Below are 19,291 nucleotides of genomic sequence, written 5' to 3'. Positions count from 1 at the left end.
ACCGGATACTTGCCGTAAGCTCTGGACCTTGCAGCGGATCATCGCTGCTAGCTAGCTGCTACCAAGTGGCTATAGTGGTTAATGCCCCTGCCCCGAAGCTAGCACCAGTTAGCCGCGAGCCAGGCACATCTCCGGGATAGCAAACGAAATTACTACAACCACAATACCTCTTTTGCCATCTGGCCCGCATCCTTTGTCGACACGACACCCCGCCGTACCACCACAACTGGTCCGCAGACGTAATTCCATCCGCTGTGCCCTAAACCGGCCGTTGCCGGACTTTGGAGCAGACGCTTCTCCTTACCCCGGCCTGCTAACTTTAAACGCCGTGTCTCCCGCGTGCTAGTGTAGTAACGACTACCCCGCGGCTTCCCTGTTCCATCTATTGCTGTTCCCTGGACCCTATGATCACTTGGCTACATAGCTGATGCCTGCTGGACTGTTCATTAATAATGCTACTCCAATTTGTTTATTTGTTTTGTTTATCTGTCGGCCCCAGCCTCGAACTCAGGACCTGTGTGTAGTTAACCGACCCTCTCTGCCCGTTTATCACTATTTTACCTGTTGTTGTTGCCTTATCTGATTAGCTGTTGTTGTCTTACCCGTTGTTGTCTTAGCTAGCCCTCCCAATCAACACCTGGGATTGCTTTATGCCTCGCTTTATGTCTCTCTCAAATGTCAATATGCCTTGTATACTGTTGTTTAGGATAGTTATCATTGTTTTAGTTTACAGTGGAGCCCCTAGTCCCACTCTACATGCCTCAGATTCCTCCTTTGTCCCACCCCCCACACATGCGGTGACCTCACCCAGTATAACCTGCATGTCCAGAGATGCAACCTCTCTTATCATCACTCAGTGCCTGGGCTTACCTCCACTGATAGCCTTTAGCCGTACCCTCATCTCACTCCTCTGTTCCGCGGGTAATGTGGAGGTTAACCCAGGCCCTGCGTGTCCCCAGGCACTGTTGACTTCTGTAATCGAAAAATACTTAATTCATGTCAACATCAGAAGCCTCCTCCCTAAGTTTGTTTTACTCACTGCTTTAGCACACTCCACCAACCCTGATGTCCTTGCCGTGTCTGAATCCTGGCTTAGGAAGGCCACAAAAATTCTGAGATATCCATACCCAACTTCCAACATTTTCCGTCAAGATAGAATTGCCGAAGGGGGAGGAGTTGCAATCTACTGCAGAGATAGCTTGCAAAGTTCTGGCATACTTTCCAGGTCTATGCCCAAACAGTTAGAGCTTCTAATTAAAATAATTAATCTCTCCAGAAATAAGTCTCTTACTGTTGCCGCCTTTTATAGACCCCCGTCAGCTCCCAGCTGTGCCCTGGACACCATATGTGAATTGATTGCCCCTCATCTATCTTCAGAGTTCGTTCTGTTAGGTGACCTAAACTGGGATATGCTTAACACCCCGGCAGTCCTACAATCTAAGCTAGATGCCATCAATCTCACACAAATCATCAAGGAACCCACCAGGTTCAACCCTAAATCCGTAAACATGGGCACCCTCATAGAAATTATCCCGACCAACTTGCCCTCCAAGTACACCTCTGCTGTTTTCAATCAGGATCTCAGCGATCACTGCCTCATTGCCTGTCAAACGCTCCCTAAAACACTTCAGCGAGCAGGCCTTTCTAATCGACCTGGCCCGGGTATCCTGGAAGGATATTGACCTCATCCCATCAGTCGAGGATGCCTGGTCGTTCTTTAAAAGTAATTTTCTCACCATCTTAAATAAGCATGCCCCTTTCAAAAAATGTAGAACTAAGAACAGATATAGCCCTTGGTTCACTCCAGACCTGACTGCCCTTGACCTGCACATCTTGTGGCGGACTGCAATAGCATCTAATAGTCCCCGCAATATGCAACTGTTCAGGGAAGTCAGGAAGCAATACACACAGTCAGCCAGGAAAGCAAAGGCTAGCTTTTTCAAACAGAAATTTGCATCCTGTAGCTCTAACTCCAAAAAGTTTTGGGACACTGTAAAGTCCATGAAGAACAAGAGCACCTCCTAACAGCTGCCCACTGCACTGAGGCTAGGAAACACTGTCACCACCGATAAGTCCATGATAATCGAACATTTCAATAAGCATTTCTCTACGGCTGGCCATGCTTTCCTCCTGGCTAACCCAACCCCGGGCCAACAGCCCCCCCCCCTCCCCACCGCAGCTACTTGCCGAGCCTCCCCAGCTTCTCCTTCACCCAAATCCAGATAGCAGATGTTCTGAAAGAGCAGCAAAACCTGGACCCGTACAAATCAGCTGGGCTAGACAATCTGGACCCTCTATTTCTAAAACTATCCGCCGCCATTGTTGCAACCCCTATTACCAGTCTGTTCAACCTCTCTTTCGTATCGTCCGAGATCCCTAAAGAATGGAAAGCTGCCGATGTCATCCCCCTCTTAAAAGGGGGTGATACTCTAGACCCAAACTGTTATAGACCTATATCCATCCTGCCCTGCCTCTCTAAAGTCTTCAAAAGCCAAATTAATAAACAAATCACTAACCATTTCGAATCCCCCCGTACCTACTCCGCTATGCAGTCCGGTTTCCGAGCTGGTCACGGGTGCACCTCAGCCACATTCAAGGTACTAAACGATATTATAACTGCCATCGATAAAAGACAGTACTGTGCAGCTGTCTTCATCAACCTGGCCAAGGCTTTCGACTCTGTCAATCACCACATTCTTATCGGCAGACTCAATAGCCTTGGTTTCTCAAATGACTGCCTCGCCTGGTTCACCAATTACTTTGCAGACAGAGATCAGTGTGTCAAATCAGAGGGCCTGTTGTCCGGACCTCTGGCAGTCTCTATGGGGGTACCACAGGGTTCAATTCTCGGACCGACTCTTTTCTCTGTATATATCAATGATGTCGCTCTTCCTGTGGGTGGATTCCCTGATCCACCTCTACGCAGACTACACCATTCTGTATACATCTGGCTCTTCTTTGGACACTGTGTTAACTAACCTCCAAACGAGCTTCAGTGCCATACAACACTCCTTCCGTTGCCTCCAACTGCTCGTATTAAACGCTAGTTAAACCAAATGCATGCTTTTTCAACCGATCGCTGCCCGCACCCGCCTGCCCGACTAGCATCACTACCCTGGACGGGTCTGACCTTGAATATGTGGACAACTATAAATACCTAGGTGTCTGGCTAGACTGTAAACTCTCCTTCCAGACTCATATTAAACATCTCCAATCCAAAATAAAATCTAGAATTGGCTTTCTATTTCGCAACAAAGCCTCCTTCATTCACGCCACCAAACTTACCCTAGTAAAACGGACTATCCTACCGATCCTCGACTTCGGCTATGTCATCTACAAAATAGCTTCACTACTCTACTCAGCAAACTGGATGCAGTCTATCACATTGCCATCTGTTTTGTTATCAAAGCCCCTTATACCACCCACCACTGCGACCTGTATGCTCTAGTCAGCTGGCCCTCGCTACATATTCGTGGCCAGACCCACTGGCTCCAGGTCATCTATAAGTCTATGCTAGGTAAAGCTCCACCTTGCCTACCTCCTCACGCCATTTGCACACACTGTATATACATTTTTCTATTGTGTTATTGATTGTACGCTTGTTTATTCCATGTGTAACTGTGTTGTAGTTTGTGTCGCACTGCTTTGCTTTATCTTGGCCAGGTCGCAGTTGTAAATGAGAACTTGTTCTCAACTAGCTTACCTGGTTAAATAAAGGTGAAATAAATAAATAAAAATAATAAATAAATAATGCATGCAGAGTGGAATTAGTCCAATATCTGCAAATTATCAAAATCCAGAAAAAAGCTCTTAAATTCTACAACCACCTAAAAGGAAGCGATTCCCAAACCTTCCATAACAAAGCCATTGCCTACAGAGAAATTAACCTGGAGAAGAGCCCCCTAAGCAAGCTTGTCCTGGGGCTCTGTTCACAAACACAAACAGACCCCACAGAGCCCCAGGACAGCAACACATTTAGACACAACCAAATCATGAGAAAAGACAAAGATAATTACTTAACACATTTGAAAGAATTTACAAAAAACAGAGCAAACTAGAATGCTTTTTGGCCCTAAACAGAGAGTACACAGTGGCAGAATACCTGACAAACTCATTGAGCATAGTCTTGCTATTGAGAAAGAGAAAAAATATTTCCCTCAGATTACACAGACCCACAAAGAATTGTAGAAACAAATCCAATTTTGATAAACTCCCATATCTAACTTTAACTATGTGCACATCATTACAACACTGTATATAGACATACTATGACATTTTAAATGTCTTTATTCTTTTGGAACTTCTGTGAGTGTAATGTTTACTGTTAATTTTTTATCGTCTTTTCACTTTTGTTTATTATCTATTTCACTTCCTTTGGCAATGTAAACATATGTTTCCCATGTCAATAAAGCACCTTAAATTGAATTTGAGAGAGAGGAGAACGAGAGAGAGAGGAGAACGAGAGAGAGAGAGAGAGAGGAGAGAAAGAGAGAGAGGAGAGAGGAGAATGAGAGAGGAGAGAGAGAGATCGGAGAGAGGAGAATGAGAGAGAGAGAGAGAGACAAAAAAGAAGGAGCGAGAGGAGAGAGAGAGAGAGGGGGGGGGGGGAGAGAGAGGAGAGAGAGAGAGAGAGAGGAGAACAAGAGAGAAAGAGAGGGAGAGAGAGAGGAGAACGAGAGAGAGAGAGAGAGGAGAACGAGAGGAGAGAGAGAGAGAGAGGGGGGGAGAGAGAGGAGAGAGAGAAAGATACGAGAGAGAGATGAGAGAGAGTGAGAGAGGAGAGAGAGGAGAACAAGAGAGAAAGAGAGGGAGAGAGAGAGGAGAACGAGAGAGAGAGAGAGGAGAACGAGAGGAGAGAGAGAGAGAGAAAGAAAGAGGAAGAAAAGTTTAATACCTCCACATCTCTTAATGACGGCACTAGTAATTAGAGCGACTGCATTTTTCTGTAGCCGCGAGTCAGAGGAAAACAAATAAAGGCGCTCGATTTAGAAACCTTATTAGACGGAGAGTCCCTGAACAATTAAAGTATTTCTACTAGAGATTCTGACTGAACTCTCCAATGGGAAGCCGCCGTTCACCGTGAGTTTAGGTGGTCTCGGCTTTAGTGGTGGTCCATTCCGGGGCTGTTTTGCGATTTCTTTTCCTTTTTTCTTCCTCTCCTTTCTTTCAGTCTTGTTTAAGCCAGTGCGAACACACATGGAACCGTACCGTAATACTTTGGTTTTTGTTTGTGTGGGACTTCTATTGAAGGAGAACAGTGTTAGGTAATGCGGCTGTGGCGCCACTGAGGGTCTGTTGCCAGGTTTAGCTGTGAGCGGCATTCTGAAACACACACACATGACATTCTAAAAGGAACGGCAAGCAGGTAGATACACTTTTATGATTATAGCAGTGTATCCACCACAATTGTCACAATTACATTGAAAAACAAGCAGGTTGACAGTGAAAAATAATTCCTTAAAAAAATGTATTGGGTAAATAAATTAGAGACCAATACATACCGTTTGGTTGTTTATTTGTGATGTCTTCAACTCACCATGTGTTAGTTGCTTAACCTAACAGTCTCTTTGAAATCACATTTATTTTCCTTGTCAAATCACTAACATCAAAGTCAGAATTTAATGGTGTCATTTGGACATTATTGAAACCTTATTTGGCCTGAAACAAACTATAAACACACATTTTGAAGAGACAGGTTTCCTAGCATCTTAATTTAACGTAAACCTAACTTAAAAAAGTGTGCATTACTTATCAGTTAAACAAATCAATGTCAGTTTGATTATTTGATCATTTTTATATCGAATTATAATGTAGCCTTGTGCCCTCTAAGAGACTTGAATGGGCTCATACACTATTTCCTCTCACCCCTTCCTGTAGTTATTAATCTATTCCCCCTCACCCCTTCCTGTAGTTATTCATCTATTTCCCCTCACCCCTTCCTGTAGTTAATCTATTTCCCCTCACCCCTTCCTGTAGTTAATATATTCCCCCTCACCCCTTCCTGTAGTTAATATATTCCCCCTCACCCCTTCCTGTAGTTAATCATCTATTCCCCCTCACCCCTTCCTGTAGTTATTAATCTATTCCCCCCTCACCCCCTTCCTGTAGTTATTCATCTATTCCCCCTCACCCCTTCCTGTAGTTATTCATCTATTCCCCCTCACCCCTTCCTGTAGTTAATCTATTCCCCCTCACCCCTTCCTGTAGTTAATATATTCCCCCTCACCCCTTCCTGTAGTTAATCTATTCCCCCTCACCCCTTCCTGTAGTTAATATATTCCCCCTCACCCCTTCCTGTAGTTATTAATCTATTCCCCCTCACCCCTTCCTGTAGTTATTAATCTATTCCCCCTCACCCCTTCCTGTAGTTATTCATCTATTCCCCCTCACCCCTTCCTGTAGTTATTAATCTATTCCCCCTCACCCCTTCCTGTAGTTAATATATTCCCCCTCACCCCTTCCTGTAGTTATTAATCTATTCCCCCTCACCCCTTCCTGTAGTTATTAATCTATTCCCCCTCACCCCTTCCTGTAGTTATTCATCTATTTCCCCTCACCCCTTCCTGTAGTTAATCTATTTCCCCTCACCCCTTCCTGTAGTTAATATATTCCCCCTCACCCCTTCCTGTAGTTAATATATTCCCCCTCACCCCTTCCTGTAGTTAATCATCTATTCCCCCTCACCCCTTCCTGTAGTTATTAATCTATTCCCCCTCACCCCTTCCTGTAGTTATTCATCTATTCCCCCTCACCCCTTCCTGTAGTTATTCATCTATTCCCCCTCACCCCTTCCTGTAGTTAATCTATTCCCCCTCACCCCTTCCTGTAGTTAATATATTCCCCCTCACCCCTTCCTGTAGTTAATCTATTCCCCCTCACCCCTTCCTGTAGTTATTAATCTATTCCCCTCACCCCTTCCTGTAGTTAATATATTCCCCCTCACCCCTTCCTGTAGTTATTAATCTATTCCCCCTCACCCCTTCCTGTAGTTATTAATCTATTCCCCCTCACCCCTTCCTGTAGTTATTCATCTATTCCCCCCTCACCCCTTCCTGTAGTTATTAATCTATTCCCCCTCACCCCTTCCTGTAGTTAATATATTCCCCCTCACCCCTTCCTGTAGTTATTAATCTATTCCCCCTCACCCCTTCCTGTAGTTATTCATCTATTCCCCCTCACCCCTTCCTGTAGTTATTAATCTATTCCCCCTCACCCCTTCCTGTAGTTATTAATCTATTTCCCCCTCACCCCTTCCTGTAGTTATTAATCTATTCCCCCTCACCCCTTCCTGTAGTTATTAATCTATTCCCCCTCACCCCTTCCTGTAGTTATTCATCTATTCCCCTTCACCCCTTCCTGTAGTTATTAATCTATTCCCCCTCACCCCTTCCTGTAGTTATTAATCTATTCCCCCTCACCCCTTCCTGTAGTTAATCATCTATTCCCCCTCACCCCTTCCTGTAGTTATTAATATATTCCCCCTCACCCCTTCCTGTAGTTATTAATCTATTCCCCCTCACCCCTTCCTGTAGTTATTAATCTATTTCCCCTCACCCCTTCCTGTAGTTATTAATATATTTCCCCTCACCCCTTCCTGTAGTTATTAATATATTCCCCTTCACCCCTTCTTAACAAGGGGAGAATAAGAGGTATAGTCTGCCACCTGTAATTGGAACAAAATAAATGTGTTTGTGTAAAAGTGTTCAGTGTGAGCTCCTACACAGATACTGGTGTCTCTCACCACTAGGGGGAACTGGGAACCTGACTGTAGTCTTATGGTATGGCACACACACACACACACACACACACACACACATACAGACACACACACGTACCCACGCACACAGGTGTAAACACAAACACACACACAGTTTGGACTGGGCTTTCCAGGAATCTGCTCGATCACCCACCCAGTCACCCGGCGGCAGAAAAACAGCAGTCTTTTGGTGTCTACCTCCCGCAGGGAAGCACGCGCACGCGTTCATACACATACACATACCCCCCCCCCCCACACACACACACACACACACTCACACACACACACACACACACACACACACACACACACACACACACACACACACACACAAGATGGAGCCTGTAATCAACGCGTCCTGTTGGCCTGTCGCCCAGCAGTAACATGCTGAGACCGAACACTTATCCAGTTTAAATGGCAACAGCAGTGAAAGACCAGGACCAAGACCGTGGGCTTGCGTCCCATATACCACCTTCTTCTCTTCATAGTGCACTACTTTGGACGAGGACTCCAAACAGCCGTTTAGGACCCAGACCCAGAGCTAAGGTTGAGTTCAAATGACACCCTATTTCTTCAACTTTTGATCAGAACCCATAAGGAGCAGGAGTGTCTGTCTGGCCTGGGGGTTAGGCTGACACACATGGTCTGACAAGAGCATAAGGATTATGGCACATTATGAAGCAACAGGCCGGGTTGACTAGCTACAGATGTAGGATCTGAATTTGAGCTTAATTTGGTACAGCAGGAAAATAATCCTGCAGCAACAGGAAATGTGAGTTATTATGTGGATTATAACTCATGGACATTTTTTTTTAGGGGTTTATACATTTTTTAACCTCAAATACATTACAAGTTTTACATTTCCTGCATTGTAAGATCCTTCATCTGTAGGCCTAGACTACAGCTGCCAAAGACTAGAGGAATGTGCTCTGTGATGGGATTTTGTGGAGAGTAAATGTGCATCTAATTGTGTTTTATGTTAATCGAAAAGAACAAAACAGTGGTGTGTGTGTGTGTGTGTTTGTGTGTGTGTTTTCAGTTCGAACAATCCCTACTAACCCTGTGGTCTGGTGAGAGACAAGGTATCAGGCAGTTCAGGACACACTGTCTGTCTGCTGCAAACAAACAAACCTACTGAGTTTATTGTGTTGCTTTTGTCAGAGAGCGAGCGAGACAGAGAGAGGGAGAGAGAGAGAGAGAGAGACAGAGACAGAGACAGAGAGACAGAGACAGAGACAGAGACGGAGAGAGAGGTAGGTCTATTTCACTGGTCTGAGTCCAAACCACACGACTAGCAACATTGGACACTTTATGGAACAAAACGTTTTCACTATCTTATCCTGGAATATCCAAGGCCTGAGAGGGCATCTGCCTTTGGCCTAAAGAGCAGGAACCTGGACATCAAAGAAATACGGAAATACAGACATTGTCATCCTAAAAGACATAGAGGTATAGAGGAGATGGACCCACTGGTTGCCCTCTAGGTTAGAGAGAGCTGGTAGTCCCATCCACCAAACTACCAGGTGTGAAACAAGCAAGTGACTCAGGGGGTATGCTAATTTGGTATAGAGCAGACCTAACTCACTCTAATAAATGAATCAAAACAGGAACATTTTACATTTGGCTAGAAATTCAAAAGGAAATGATGTCCTCCTGTGTGCTACCGATATCCCCCCACTAGAATCCCCATACTTTAATGAAGACAGCTTCTCCATCCTAGAGGGGGAAATCAATCATTTCCAGGCCCAGGGACATGTACTAGTCTGTGACGACCTAAATGCCAGAACTGGACAAGAACCTGACAACCTCAGCACACAGGGGGACAAACACCTACCTGGAGGTGACAGTATTCCCTCCCCATATGCCCCCCTAGGCACAACTACGACAACATAACCAACAAAAACAGGTCACAACTACTGCAGCTCTGTCGCATGCTGGGTATGTAAGCAAATTGGAGTGGGTCTAGGGTGTCAGGTAAGGTAGAGGTGATATGATCCTTGACTAGTCTCTCAAAGCACTTCATGATGACAGAAGTGAGTGCTATGGGGCAATAGTCATTTAGTTCAGTTACCTTAGCTTTCTTGGGACCAGAACAATGGTGACCATCTTGAAGTATGTGGGAACAGCAGACTGGGATAGGGATTGATTGAATATGTCCATAAAAACACCAGCCAGCTGGTCTGCGCATGCTCTTAGGACGCGGCTAGGGATGCCGTCTGGACTGGCAGCCTTGCGAGGGTTAACAGATTTAAATGTTTTACTCACGTTGACCACGGTGAAGGAGAGTCCATAGGCTTTGGTAGAGGGCCTTGTCAGTGGCACTGTATTGTCCTCAAAGCGAGCAAAACATTTGTTTAATTTTTCTGGGAGCAAGACGTCGATGTCCGCAACGGGGCTGGTTTTCTTTTTGTAGTCCGTGACTGACCGTAGACCCTGCCACAAACGTCTCATGTTCGAGCAGTTGAATTGTGACTCTACTTTGTCTGTATACTGACGCTTAGCTTGTTTGATTGCCTTGCTGAGGGAATAGCTACACTGTTTGTATTTGATCATGTTTCCAGTCGCCTTTGTAACGGTCTGGGCGTAGTGGGTGCGGAGTCAGGCGCAGGAGGCAGAAAAGTTCAAAGTAGCGCTTTAATTACGCACAAAAGTAATTCGCCCAAAATGCTGGGCGCACCAAAATACAAACGCCCAATAATAATATCCACCACGCAGAACACAGTGGAAGGAAGAATTAAGCCCGCACAAAGAGCAGGCGGGCTTACGGGCTAAAATAGCCCAACCAACAAGCCTAATACAAAACAGGTGAAACTCATTAGACCAAACAAACAGAAAATGAAAAGGGATCGGTGGCAGCAAGTAGGCCGGTGACAACGACCGCCGAGCGCCACCCGAACAGGGAGAGGAGCCACCCTCGGTAGGAGTCGTGACAGCCTTGCCATGATTCAAAGCCGCTTTCAGTTTTGCACGAATGCTGCCATCAATCCACAGTTTCTGGTTAGGGAAGGTTTTAATAGTCACAATGGGTACAACATCACTGACGCACTTGCTAATAAACTCGCTCACCGAATCAGGGTATACATCAATGTTATTGTCTGAGGCTGCCCGGAACATATCCCAGTCCACGTGATCGAAGCAATCTTGAAGTGTGGAATCCTACTGGTCAGACCAGTGTTGGATAGACCTGAGCACGGGCGTTTCCTGTTTTAGTTTCTGTCTATAGGCTGGGAGCAACAAAATGGAGTCGTGGTCAGATTTTCCGAAGGGAGGGCGGGGGAGGGCTTTGTATGCGTCGCGGAAGTTAGAGTAACAATGATCCAGGGTTTTACCAGTTAAAATTCCCAGCTACAATAAATGCAGCCTCAGGATGTATGGTTTCCAGTTTACATAGAGTCCTGAAAAGTTCTTTCAGGGCCGTTGAGGCATCTTCTTTTGGGGGGGATATACACGACTGTGATTATAATCGAAGAGAATTCTCTTGGTAGATAATGCGGTCGGAATTTGATTGTAAGGAATTCTAGGTCAGGTGAACAAAAGGACTTAAGTTCCTGTATGTTGTTATGATCACACCACGACTCGTTAATCATACGGCATACACCCCCGCCCTTCTTCTTACCAGAGAGATGTTTGTTTCTGTCAGCACGATGCGTGAAGAAACCGGGTGGCTGTACCGACTCTGACAACATATCCCGAGTGAGCAATGTTTCCGTGAAACAGAAAATGTTACAATCTCTGATGTCTCTCTGGAAGGCAACTCGTGCCCTAATTTCGTCCACCTTGTTGTCTAGAGTAATATGCTCGGAAGCGGTGTATGTGTGCTTGCCTTCTAAGTCTGACCAGTAGGCCGCTCCGTATGCCTCTCCTGGGGGCGACCGCAGGCACAGACTCAGACTCAGACACAGACTCAGACACATACTCAGAAACAGACACAGACACAGACACAGACTCAGCCAGAGACTCAGACACAGACTCAGGCAGAAACACAGACTCGGACACAGACACAGACTCGGACTCAGGCTCAGACTCAGATTCAGACACAGACTCGGACAGACTCAGACTCAGACACAGACTCAGGCTCAGACTCAGACACAGACTCAGACTCAGGCTCATCTGATGCTGTCTGGCCAAAAATATTATAGAATATGTTATTTTTGTCCAGACAGCATCATCTAAATGGGCTACAGGAACTAAGACAGAGGGGCGCTGTATAGCTCGCTCTGATGCTTTCTTGAGATTGATGAGTCCTGCTGTAGATGTGCGTCTTGGTCAAAATTATCAATATATTCAGAGACAATTGATGAGATTTCAGAATTTCTGAGGGTGCCACTGGTATGGCCAAATAGACTTCAGGAAGGGCAAACACTGGACATGCAGCTGGATCCAAGCAATCCTTTTATAATGACATGCATTCTAAAGGTTTTATAATGACCTGCATTCTGAAGGTTCTAGAATGACCTGCATTCTAAAGGTTATATAATGACATGCATTCTAAAGGTTTTATAATGACCTGCATTCTGAAGGTTCTAGAATGACCTGCATTCTAAAGGTTATATAATGACATGCATTCTAAAGGTTTTATAATGACCTGCATTCTGAAGGTTCTAGAATGACCTGCATTCTAAAGGTTTTATAATGACCTGCATTCTAAAGGTTATATAATGACATGCATTCTAAAGGTTTTATAATGACCTGCATTCTGAAGGTTCTAGAATGACCTGCATTCTAAAGGTTTTATAATGACCTGCATTCTATAGGTTCTAGAATGATCTGCATTCTAAAAGTTTTATAATGACCTGCATTCTATAGTTTCTACAATAACCTGAGGTTACTTGTCTGGTCCTCCTCCAATAGGCTGGCTAACAGCTTATCAGGCCCAGCGTGGGTTTGTCTGGATGGTCTGAGCTGAAGGAGGTGACTCAGTGACAGTAATAGATTGGATCAGATGTCTGGTTTGTCTGAGCTGAAGGAGGTGACTCAGTGACAGTAATAGATGGGATCAGATGACATTTAAAACAAGCAGCAGGAAAGATCACTCACGTAACAAGGATTAAATATATGGCAGCTCTGTGTCTGCATAGTGTGGTCTAGGCATTTTGCCATTCATCTTTTGATATCATGAGACATTTGAGTGAAAAGAAAAGGTGTGTGGGCTCTGGAGTTATAGCAAAATGTGTCACTATGCTGACAAACTCTATACTGAACAGTGAAGGGCTGGGTGTTTTTCATTGCTGCTCCTTGAAGGCTGCAGTGTGTTCAGGCTTTTGTGCACTTAGATTCTTAAGGACTTTTGACTGTAGAACACTGCTATAGGTGGTCATAGTGGGACACGGCTGATTAAGCTAGGTCAAGAGGTCAAGAGGGCGACTGGGTGACTTGTTACCACCTCATTAAGTTCAGTCAGGCACTAAAAGTTATGACCAGTTACACTTCCCCATCAGGAGTGTTTTTGTTAAAACCACATTAAAATTTGAGATAAAGGAGAATCGAACAGAATGTGTAATTTAGTTGACACCTAGCTAGATGATCCAGAGGTGGACACATGACAGGGATCTGACTGTCACTTAGAGAGGGGTCTGGTCCAGACTCTCACAGTACAGGACTCTATACATCCCATGATGTCTTGCACACACAAAGGCACACATGCAGACAGACAGAAGCACACTCAAACACACACACACACACACACACACACACACACACACACACACACACACACACACACACTCACCATTTCCTCCTCCCTCAGACAGAATGAGAGGAAGGCTCTACAAGCCTGTGTCTGTCTCTAAACTTGAACCCTGACCCTTGTTACTCCATAATGAGTGAGAAAAGAGGGAAAGGGAGGGAGGAAATGGATAAAACAGGGATGGAGAGAGGGATCTTTCCCGGTAGCAGGGGTCAAAGGTTATGTAAATAGAAACAGTGCCTTCGGGGTCAAGGCTCTCTGGGGGATGAGACTGACCTTCCTCAGACTACCCTGACCTCTGACCTCTAACCCTGTGATGTATGGACCTGGCAAGATGAGGTCAGGTTCTCCTCTGGTTGCTCATCAGCCTTGTCAATCAAAGAGATAAACAACAAGTCCCGCCCACATACCCAGCAGTCAACACTTTAAAGGAATGTGACCCTTGACCCCTGTGTAGGGTGTTCTAAAGGTCTTTCACACATTATCAATTAATCACCTACTTCTGAAAATGAGGGGTGATTGGAGAGAAAAAAAGAAAATGGAGAAAATACTGTCTACAGGAAGAAAGACAAAATGGGTGGAATACTGTCTAGTATAAAAGAAAGAGAATGTTATGGCTATTGTCTGAAAGTAACGAAAATGTGTGTGAATGTGTGTGTGTGTGTGGGGGGGGGGGGTTATTGTCTACTGGGGGAAAATATGGTGGAGAGAATACTGTCTGCTGAAAATAAAATGAGGTTAATATGGTATAATGAAAGAAAAGCAATGGGAAGAGTATTGTCTAGTGAGATAGAAAGAATAAACATCTACATGTGGGGAACCATTCATATCAGCACTTTTCTCTCCCTTGCTAATCGCTGCCTGATTGTGAATAAGTTCCTTTTGAACATCTTAGTTCATTAAACCCTTTACTGTACATGTTGTACCGCTGTTTTGTTCTTTTCTGTCGGTTAGAACATTATTTTTATTCTTTGATTTAGGGATGAAATCCCCCCCCCCCTCAGTTTCTATCCGTGTCTCCCCTGAGATCCACGGCTGCTCTACTTTACCAGGAAATACTTTCTAGAAAGAGATATCACCATAGAGAGAAAGAACATTGTTGGTCTTTTACCCAGAAAACTGTAGAAGGATAATAATGTGTAGATGTCTTGGGACTCTGAACTGTGCAAGGTGGACGGTACATACAGTATATCACAAGTATTCATCCCCTTTGGATTCTATCACATTTTGTTACTTGACAAAGTGTGATTGAAATGGATTTAGTTGTGATTTTTTTTTTGTCATTGATCTACACAAAACACTCCATAATGTCAAAGTGAAAAGAAAATTCTACAAATGTTAACAAATTAATACAAATGTAATCACTAAACTATAGTTGTTGCAAGTTCAGGTGTACATTTTGGCTTAACAAATCACGTAATAAGTTACATGGTCATGGACTCACTCTGTGAGAAATTATAGGGGTTGACATGATTTTTGAATGACTAACCCTTCCTCTGTCCCCCATACATATAACATCTGTAAGGTCCCTGAGTGAAGTATTACATTTAAAGCACAGATTCAACTACAAAGACCAGGGAGCTTTTTGAAAGCCTCATTAAGAAGGGCAGTGATTGGTATATGGGTAACAACAAATCAGTCATTGAATATATCTTTAAGCATGGTCAAGTTAATAATGATGCTGTGGGTGATGTATTAAACCACCCAGACACAAAGATACAGTCGTCCTTCTGAACTGAGCTGCAGGACTGGAAGGAAACTGTTCAGGGAGTTCACCATGAGGTCATCGGTGATTTTAAAACAGCTGCAGAGTTTAATGGCTGTGATGGGAGAAAACTGAGAATGGATCAACAACATTGTAGCTACTCCACAATAACGACCTAAATGACAGAATATAAAGAATAAAAAAATATGCAGAATATATACAAATATCCCAAAACACGCATCTTGTATGCAACAAGAAAGAAAAGAAATACCACAAAAAAACATGGCAAATGTTTGGAGCAAGTTCTCTCCCTCTCTGTACACAGTACTATATGAAGTAATCTCCCTCTCTCCCTCTCTGTACACAGTACTATATGAAGTCCTCTCCTCTGTACACAGTACTATATGAAGTCCTCTCCCACTCTCCCTTGCTGTACACAGTACTATATTAAGGCCTCTCCCTCTCTGTAGGCAGTACAATATGAAGTAATCTCCCTCTCTCCCTCTCTGTACACAGTACTATATTAAGTCCTCTCCCTCTCTGTACACAGTACTATATTAAGTCCTCTCCCTCTCTGTACACAGTACTATATGAAGTCCTCTCCTTCTCTCCCTCTCTGTACACAATACTAAATTAAGTATTTTCCTTCTCTGTACACAGTACTATATAAAGCCCTCTCCGTTTCTTCCTCTCTGAACACAGTACTATATGAAGTCCTCTACTTCTCTCTCTTTCTGTACACAGTAGTACTGTATATGAAGTCCTCTCCTTCTCTGTACACAGTACTGCATGAAGTCCTCTCCCTCTCTCCCTCTCTCCTCTCTCTGTACACCATACTACATTAAGTATTTTCCTTCTCTGTACACAGTACTATATGAAGTCCTCTCCTTCTCTCTTCTCTGTACACAGTACTATACCAAGTCCTCTCCCTCTCTGTACACATTACTATATGAAGTCCTCTCCCTCTCTGTACACAGTACTATATGAAGTATTTTCCCTCTCTGTACACAGTACTATATGAAGTATTTTCCTTCTCTGTACACAGTACTATATGAAGTCCTCTCCTTCTCTCCCTCTCTGTACACACATTACTATATGAAGTCCTCTCCCTCTCTGTACACAGTACTATATGAAGTATTTTCCTTCTCTGTACACAGTACTATACGAAGTCCTCTCCCTCTCTGTACACAGTACTATATGAAGTATTTTCCCTCTCTGTACACAGTACTATATGAAGTATTTTTCTTCTCTGTACACAGTACTATATGAAGTCCTCTCCTTCTCTCCCTCTCTGTACACACAGTACTATATGAAGTATTTTCCTTCTCTGTACACAGTACTATATGACGTCCTCTCCTTCTCTCCCTCTCTGTCTCTACTTTCCTCTCCTCTGCCACTCCAGCGCTGCAGCGTTTATCAGCCCTGAGTGACTCTGACTAAAGCAATGGTGCTGTTGATGGTGGCAGGCGATTGCCAGCAGGGTAAAAGCAGTCGGTCATTCACCCTCTTTTTGACCCCCCCCCCGCCCCGTTGTCCAGCTGCCCAGCCAGAAGAGTCTGTTACACCACCGTCAGAAAGTCAATATCCTGATAAACACTGCTCTTCGCCTGGGCCCTTCGCACTGGATCCTTCGCCCTGGGCCCTTCGCACTGGATCCTTCGCCCTGGGCCCTTCGTCCTGGGCCCTTCGCACTGGATCCTTCGCCCTGGGCACTTCGCCCTGGGCCCTTCGTCCTGGGCCCTTCGCCCTGGGTCCTTTTGCCTGGGCCCTTTTGCCTGGGCCCTTCGCCCTGGGCCCTTCGCCCTGGGCCCTTCGCCCTGGGCCCTTCGCCCTGGGCCCTTCGCCCTGGGCCCTTCGCCTGGGCTCTTCGCCTGGGCCCTTCGCCCTGGGCCCTTCGCCCTGGGCCCTTCGCCCTGGGCCCTTCTCCTGGGCCCTTCGCCCTGGGCCCTTCGCCTGGGCCCTTCGCCCTGGGCCCTTCGCCCTGGGCCCTTCGCCCTGGGCCTTTTGCCCTGGGCCCTTCGCCCTGGATCCCTGGATCGCCACTTCAGCAGCCAATTATTTTGACTGTCATTACCCACACAGTACATCACCACAACTATGGTACAAGTAGAGAGAAATAAAATAAAACATGTACATGAATATCTCAACGAGAGAGAGAGAGAGAGAGAGAGAGAGAGAGAGAGAGAGAGAGAGAGAGAGAGAGAGAGAGAGAGAGAGAGAGAGAAATCCCTGCTCCTACTAAGTGGTAAGTGAGAATACGTTATGGAAAATTAGATTGTTAAATGTATTTATTTTTCGATGGGCCCTGGGAGCGTTGTGTATCATTCGAGATACACTCGGAAAGAACACATAAAACACACATGGAGCCTCTCGTAAAGTGCTCACAAAAGTGGGATTTATGCAGGGACTCGCTTCGGGAATGGAGACCGATATGGTTCCAAGCTTAAACGCTTGTGATTTGTGCTCTAATGTTGAATACCAATGAGATGCTTGACAAACGATATGAGATGAAGTCTGATTTTATTAAACTGCATAGCTGGTTTTAAAGACCATTAAGTACATGATAAAATACATAGTTCCCTAATGCAGAACTCAATATTGCACCACTTGTACATTTCCTATTGAATGAGTATTTGGTAGTGTCCCTCAGTCTGGACCCACACTCTCCTAGCCATATCCTAGACCTGTTGGTGCTCTCTTGCCAACACCTACGGGCATTGACACAATCAGATCTGGGACCAGGTTAAGCCACAGTTTCACCTTGCCATGGCATTGAGTGTCTACCCAGCTACCAAAAAAAGGTTCCCACAACTTTAGAGAATGTTCCCTTAACAGTCTCATTAGGTCATTGACTAATGTTTTTCATAGGAATGATCCCGTGATGTGCAAGGAATGTTTCCAAGAAACCATTCCCTTAATGTAAATTAGAACCTTCCCAGAACGTGATTACCATGTTCTCAGAACTTAAGATTTGAATGTTGTAGAAACGTTTCACGGGAACGTTGCAAGAACATTCGTGTCCAGTTTTCTGTGACGTTAGGATAATATTCCATCAACATCCCACCAAACATACACAGAATAATGGTTACCATGTTCTCAGAACATAAGATATACATTTTCTAGACACGTTTAATAGTAACGTCGAACACAAAAAAAAGTCAATACATATCACGCCGTGTTACTAAGCCACTGATCCATTCACGGGTCTTTGTCTGTTGGCCAGGTACACTCACACACAGTGCTTTTAACGTACAGCGTTTTCAAAATACTGTACACGTTTGATTACATTGTGCATTTACAGAGTACATTTTATTTAACATCATCTCACTTGAGATTTGAACTCACAACTTCTTGGGTCACATAATGCTGATCTTCCTGTTACACCATCATGTCTGGTATCAGGTCATCTGACTATTCTTTTATCGTTGGATTATTTCAGCAATTTAAGTCAAATGAACTGACAACTGACACAGACATGGTGGCAGAGCAGGAAGATCTGAATGCTGTGAACCAAAAGGTTGAGAGTTCAAATCCCAAGTGAGGACATGTTGAAAGATAATTACTGTATAAATTAACATGTAGTCATGTAAGTTGAAAAAACTTTGTGTTAAAAGTACTGTGTGAGATTATCTCTACACTTGCCAACAGACAAAAAGAGCTGTGATTGGATCAATGGTTCTCCAATCAGGGCCTTGGCAACAGTACCAAGGTGTGATGTCTAATTAAACAACGTTTCTTAGTGACCTTCAGGCAATGTCCTGATACACAGAGATGTTTTTTGCAGCGTTCCCTTGAAACGTGTCTAGAATATTAATGTTTTACATTCTGAGAACATGGTAACCATTATTCTGTGTATGTTTGGTGGGATGTTGATGGAATGTTCTCCCAACCCCCAGAAAACTGGACACAGGAATGTTCTCCCAACCCTCAGAAAACTGGACACAGGAATGTTCTCCCAACCCTCAGAAAACTGGACACAGGAATGTTCTCCTGACCCCCAGAAAACTGGACACAGGAATGTTCTCCCAACCCCCAGAAAACTGGACACAGGAATGTTCTCCCAACCCTCAGAAAACTGGACACAGGAATGTTCTCCCAACCCTCAGAAAACTGGACACAGGAATGTTCTCCTGACCCCCAGAAA

This window comes from Salmo trutta, chromosome 35 (genome assembly GCF_901001165.1).
Source record: "Salmo trutta chromosome 35, fSalTru1.1, whole genome shotgun sequence".
Lineage (NCBI taxonomy): Eukaryota > Metazoa > Chordata > Actinopteri > Salmoniformes > Salmonidae > Salmo > Salmo trutta.
The sequence above is the reverse complement of the archived record's forward strand: the minus strand, read 5'-3'. Positions refer to the sequence as shown.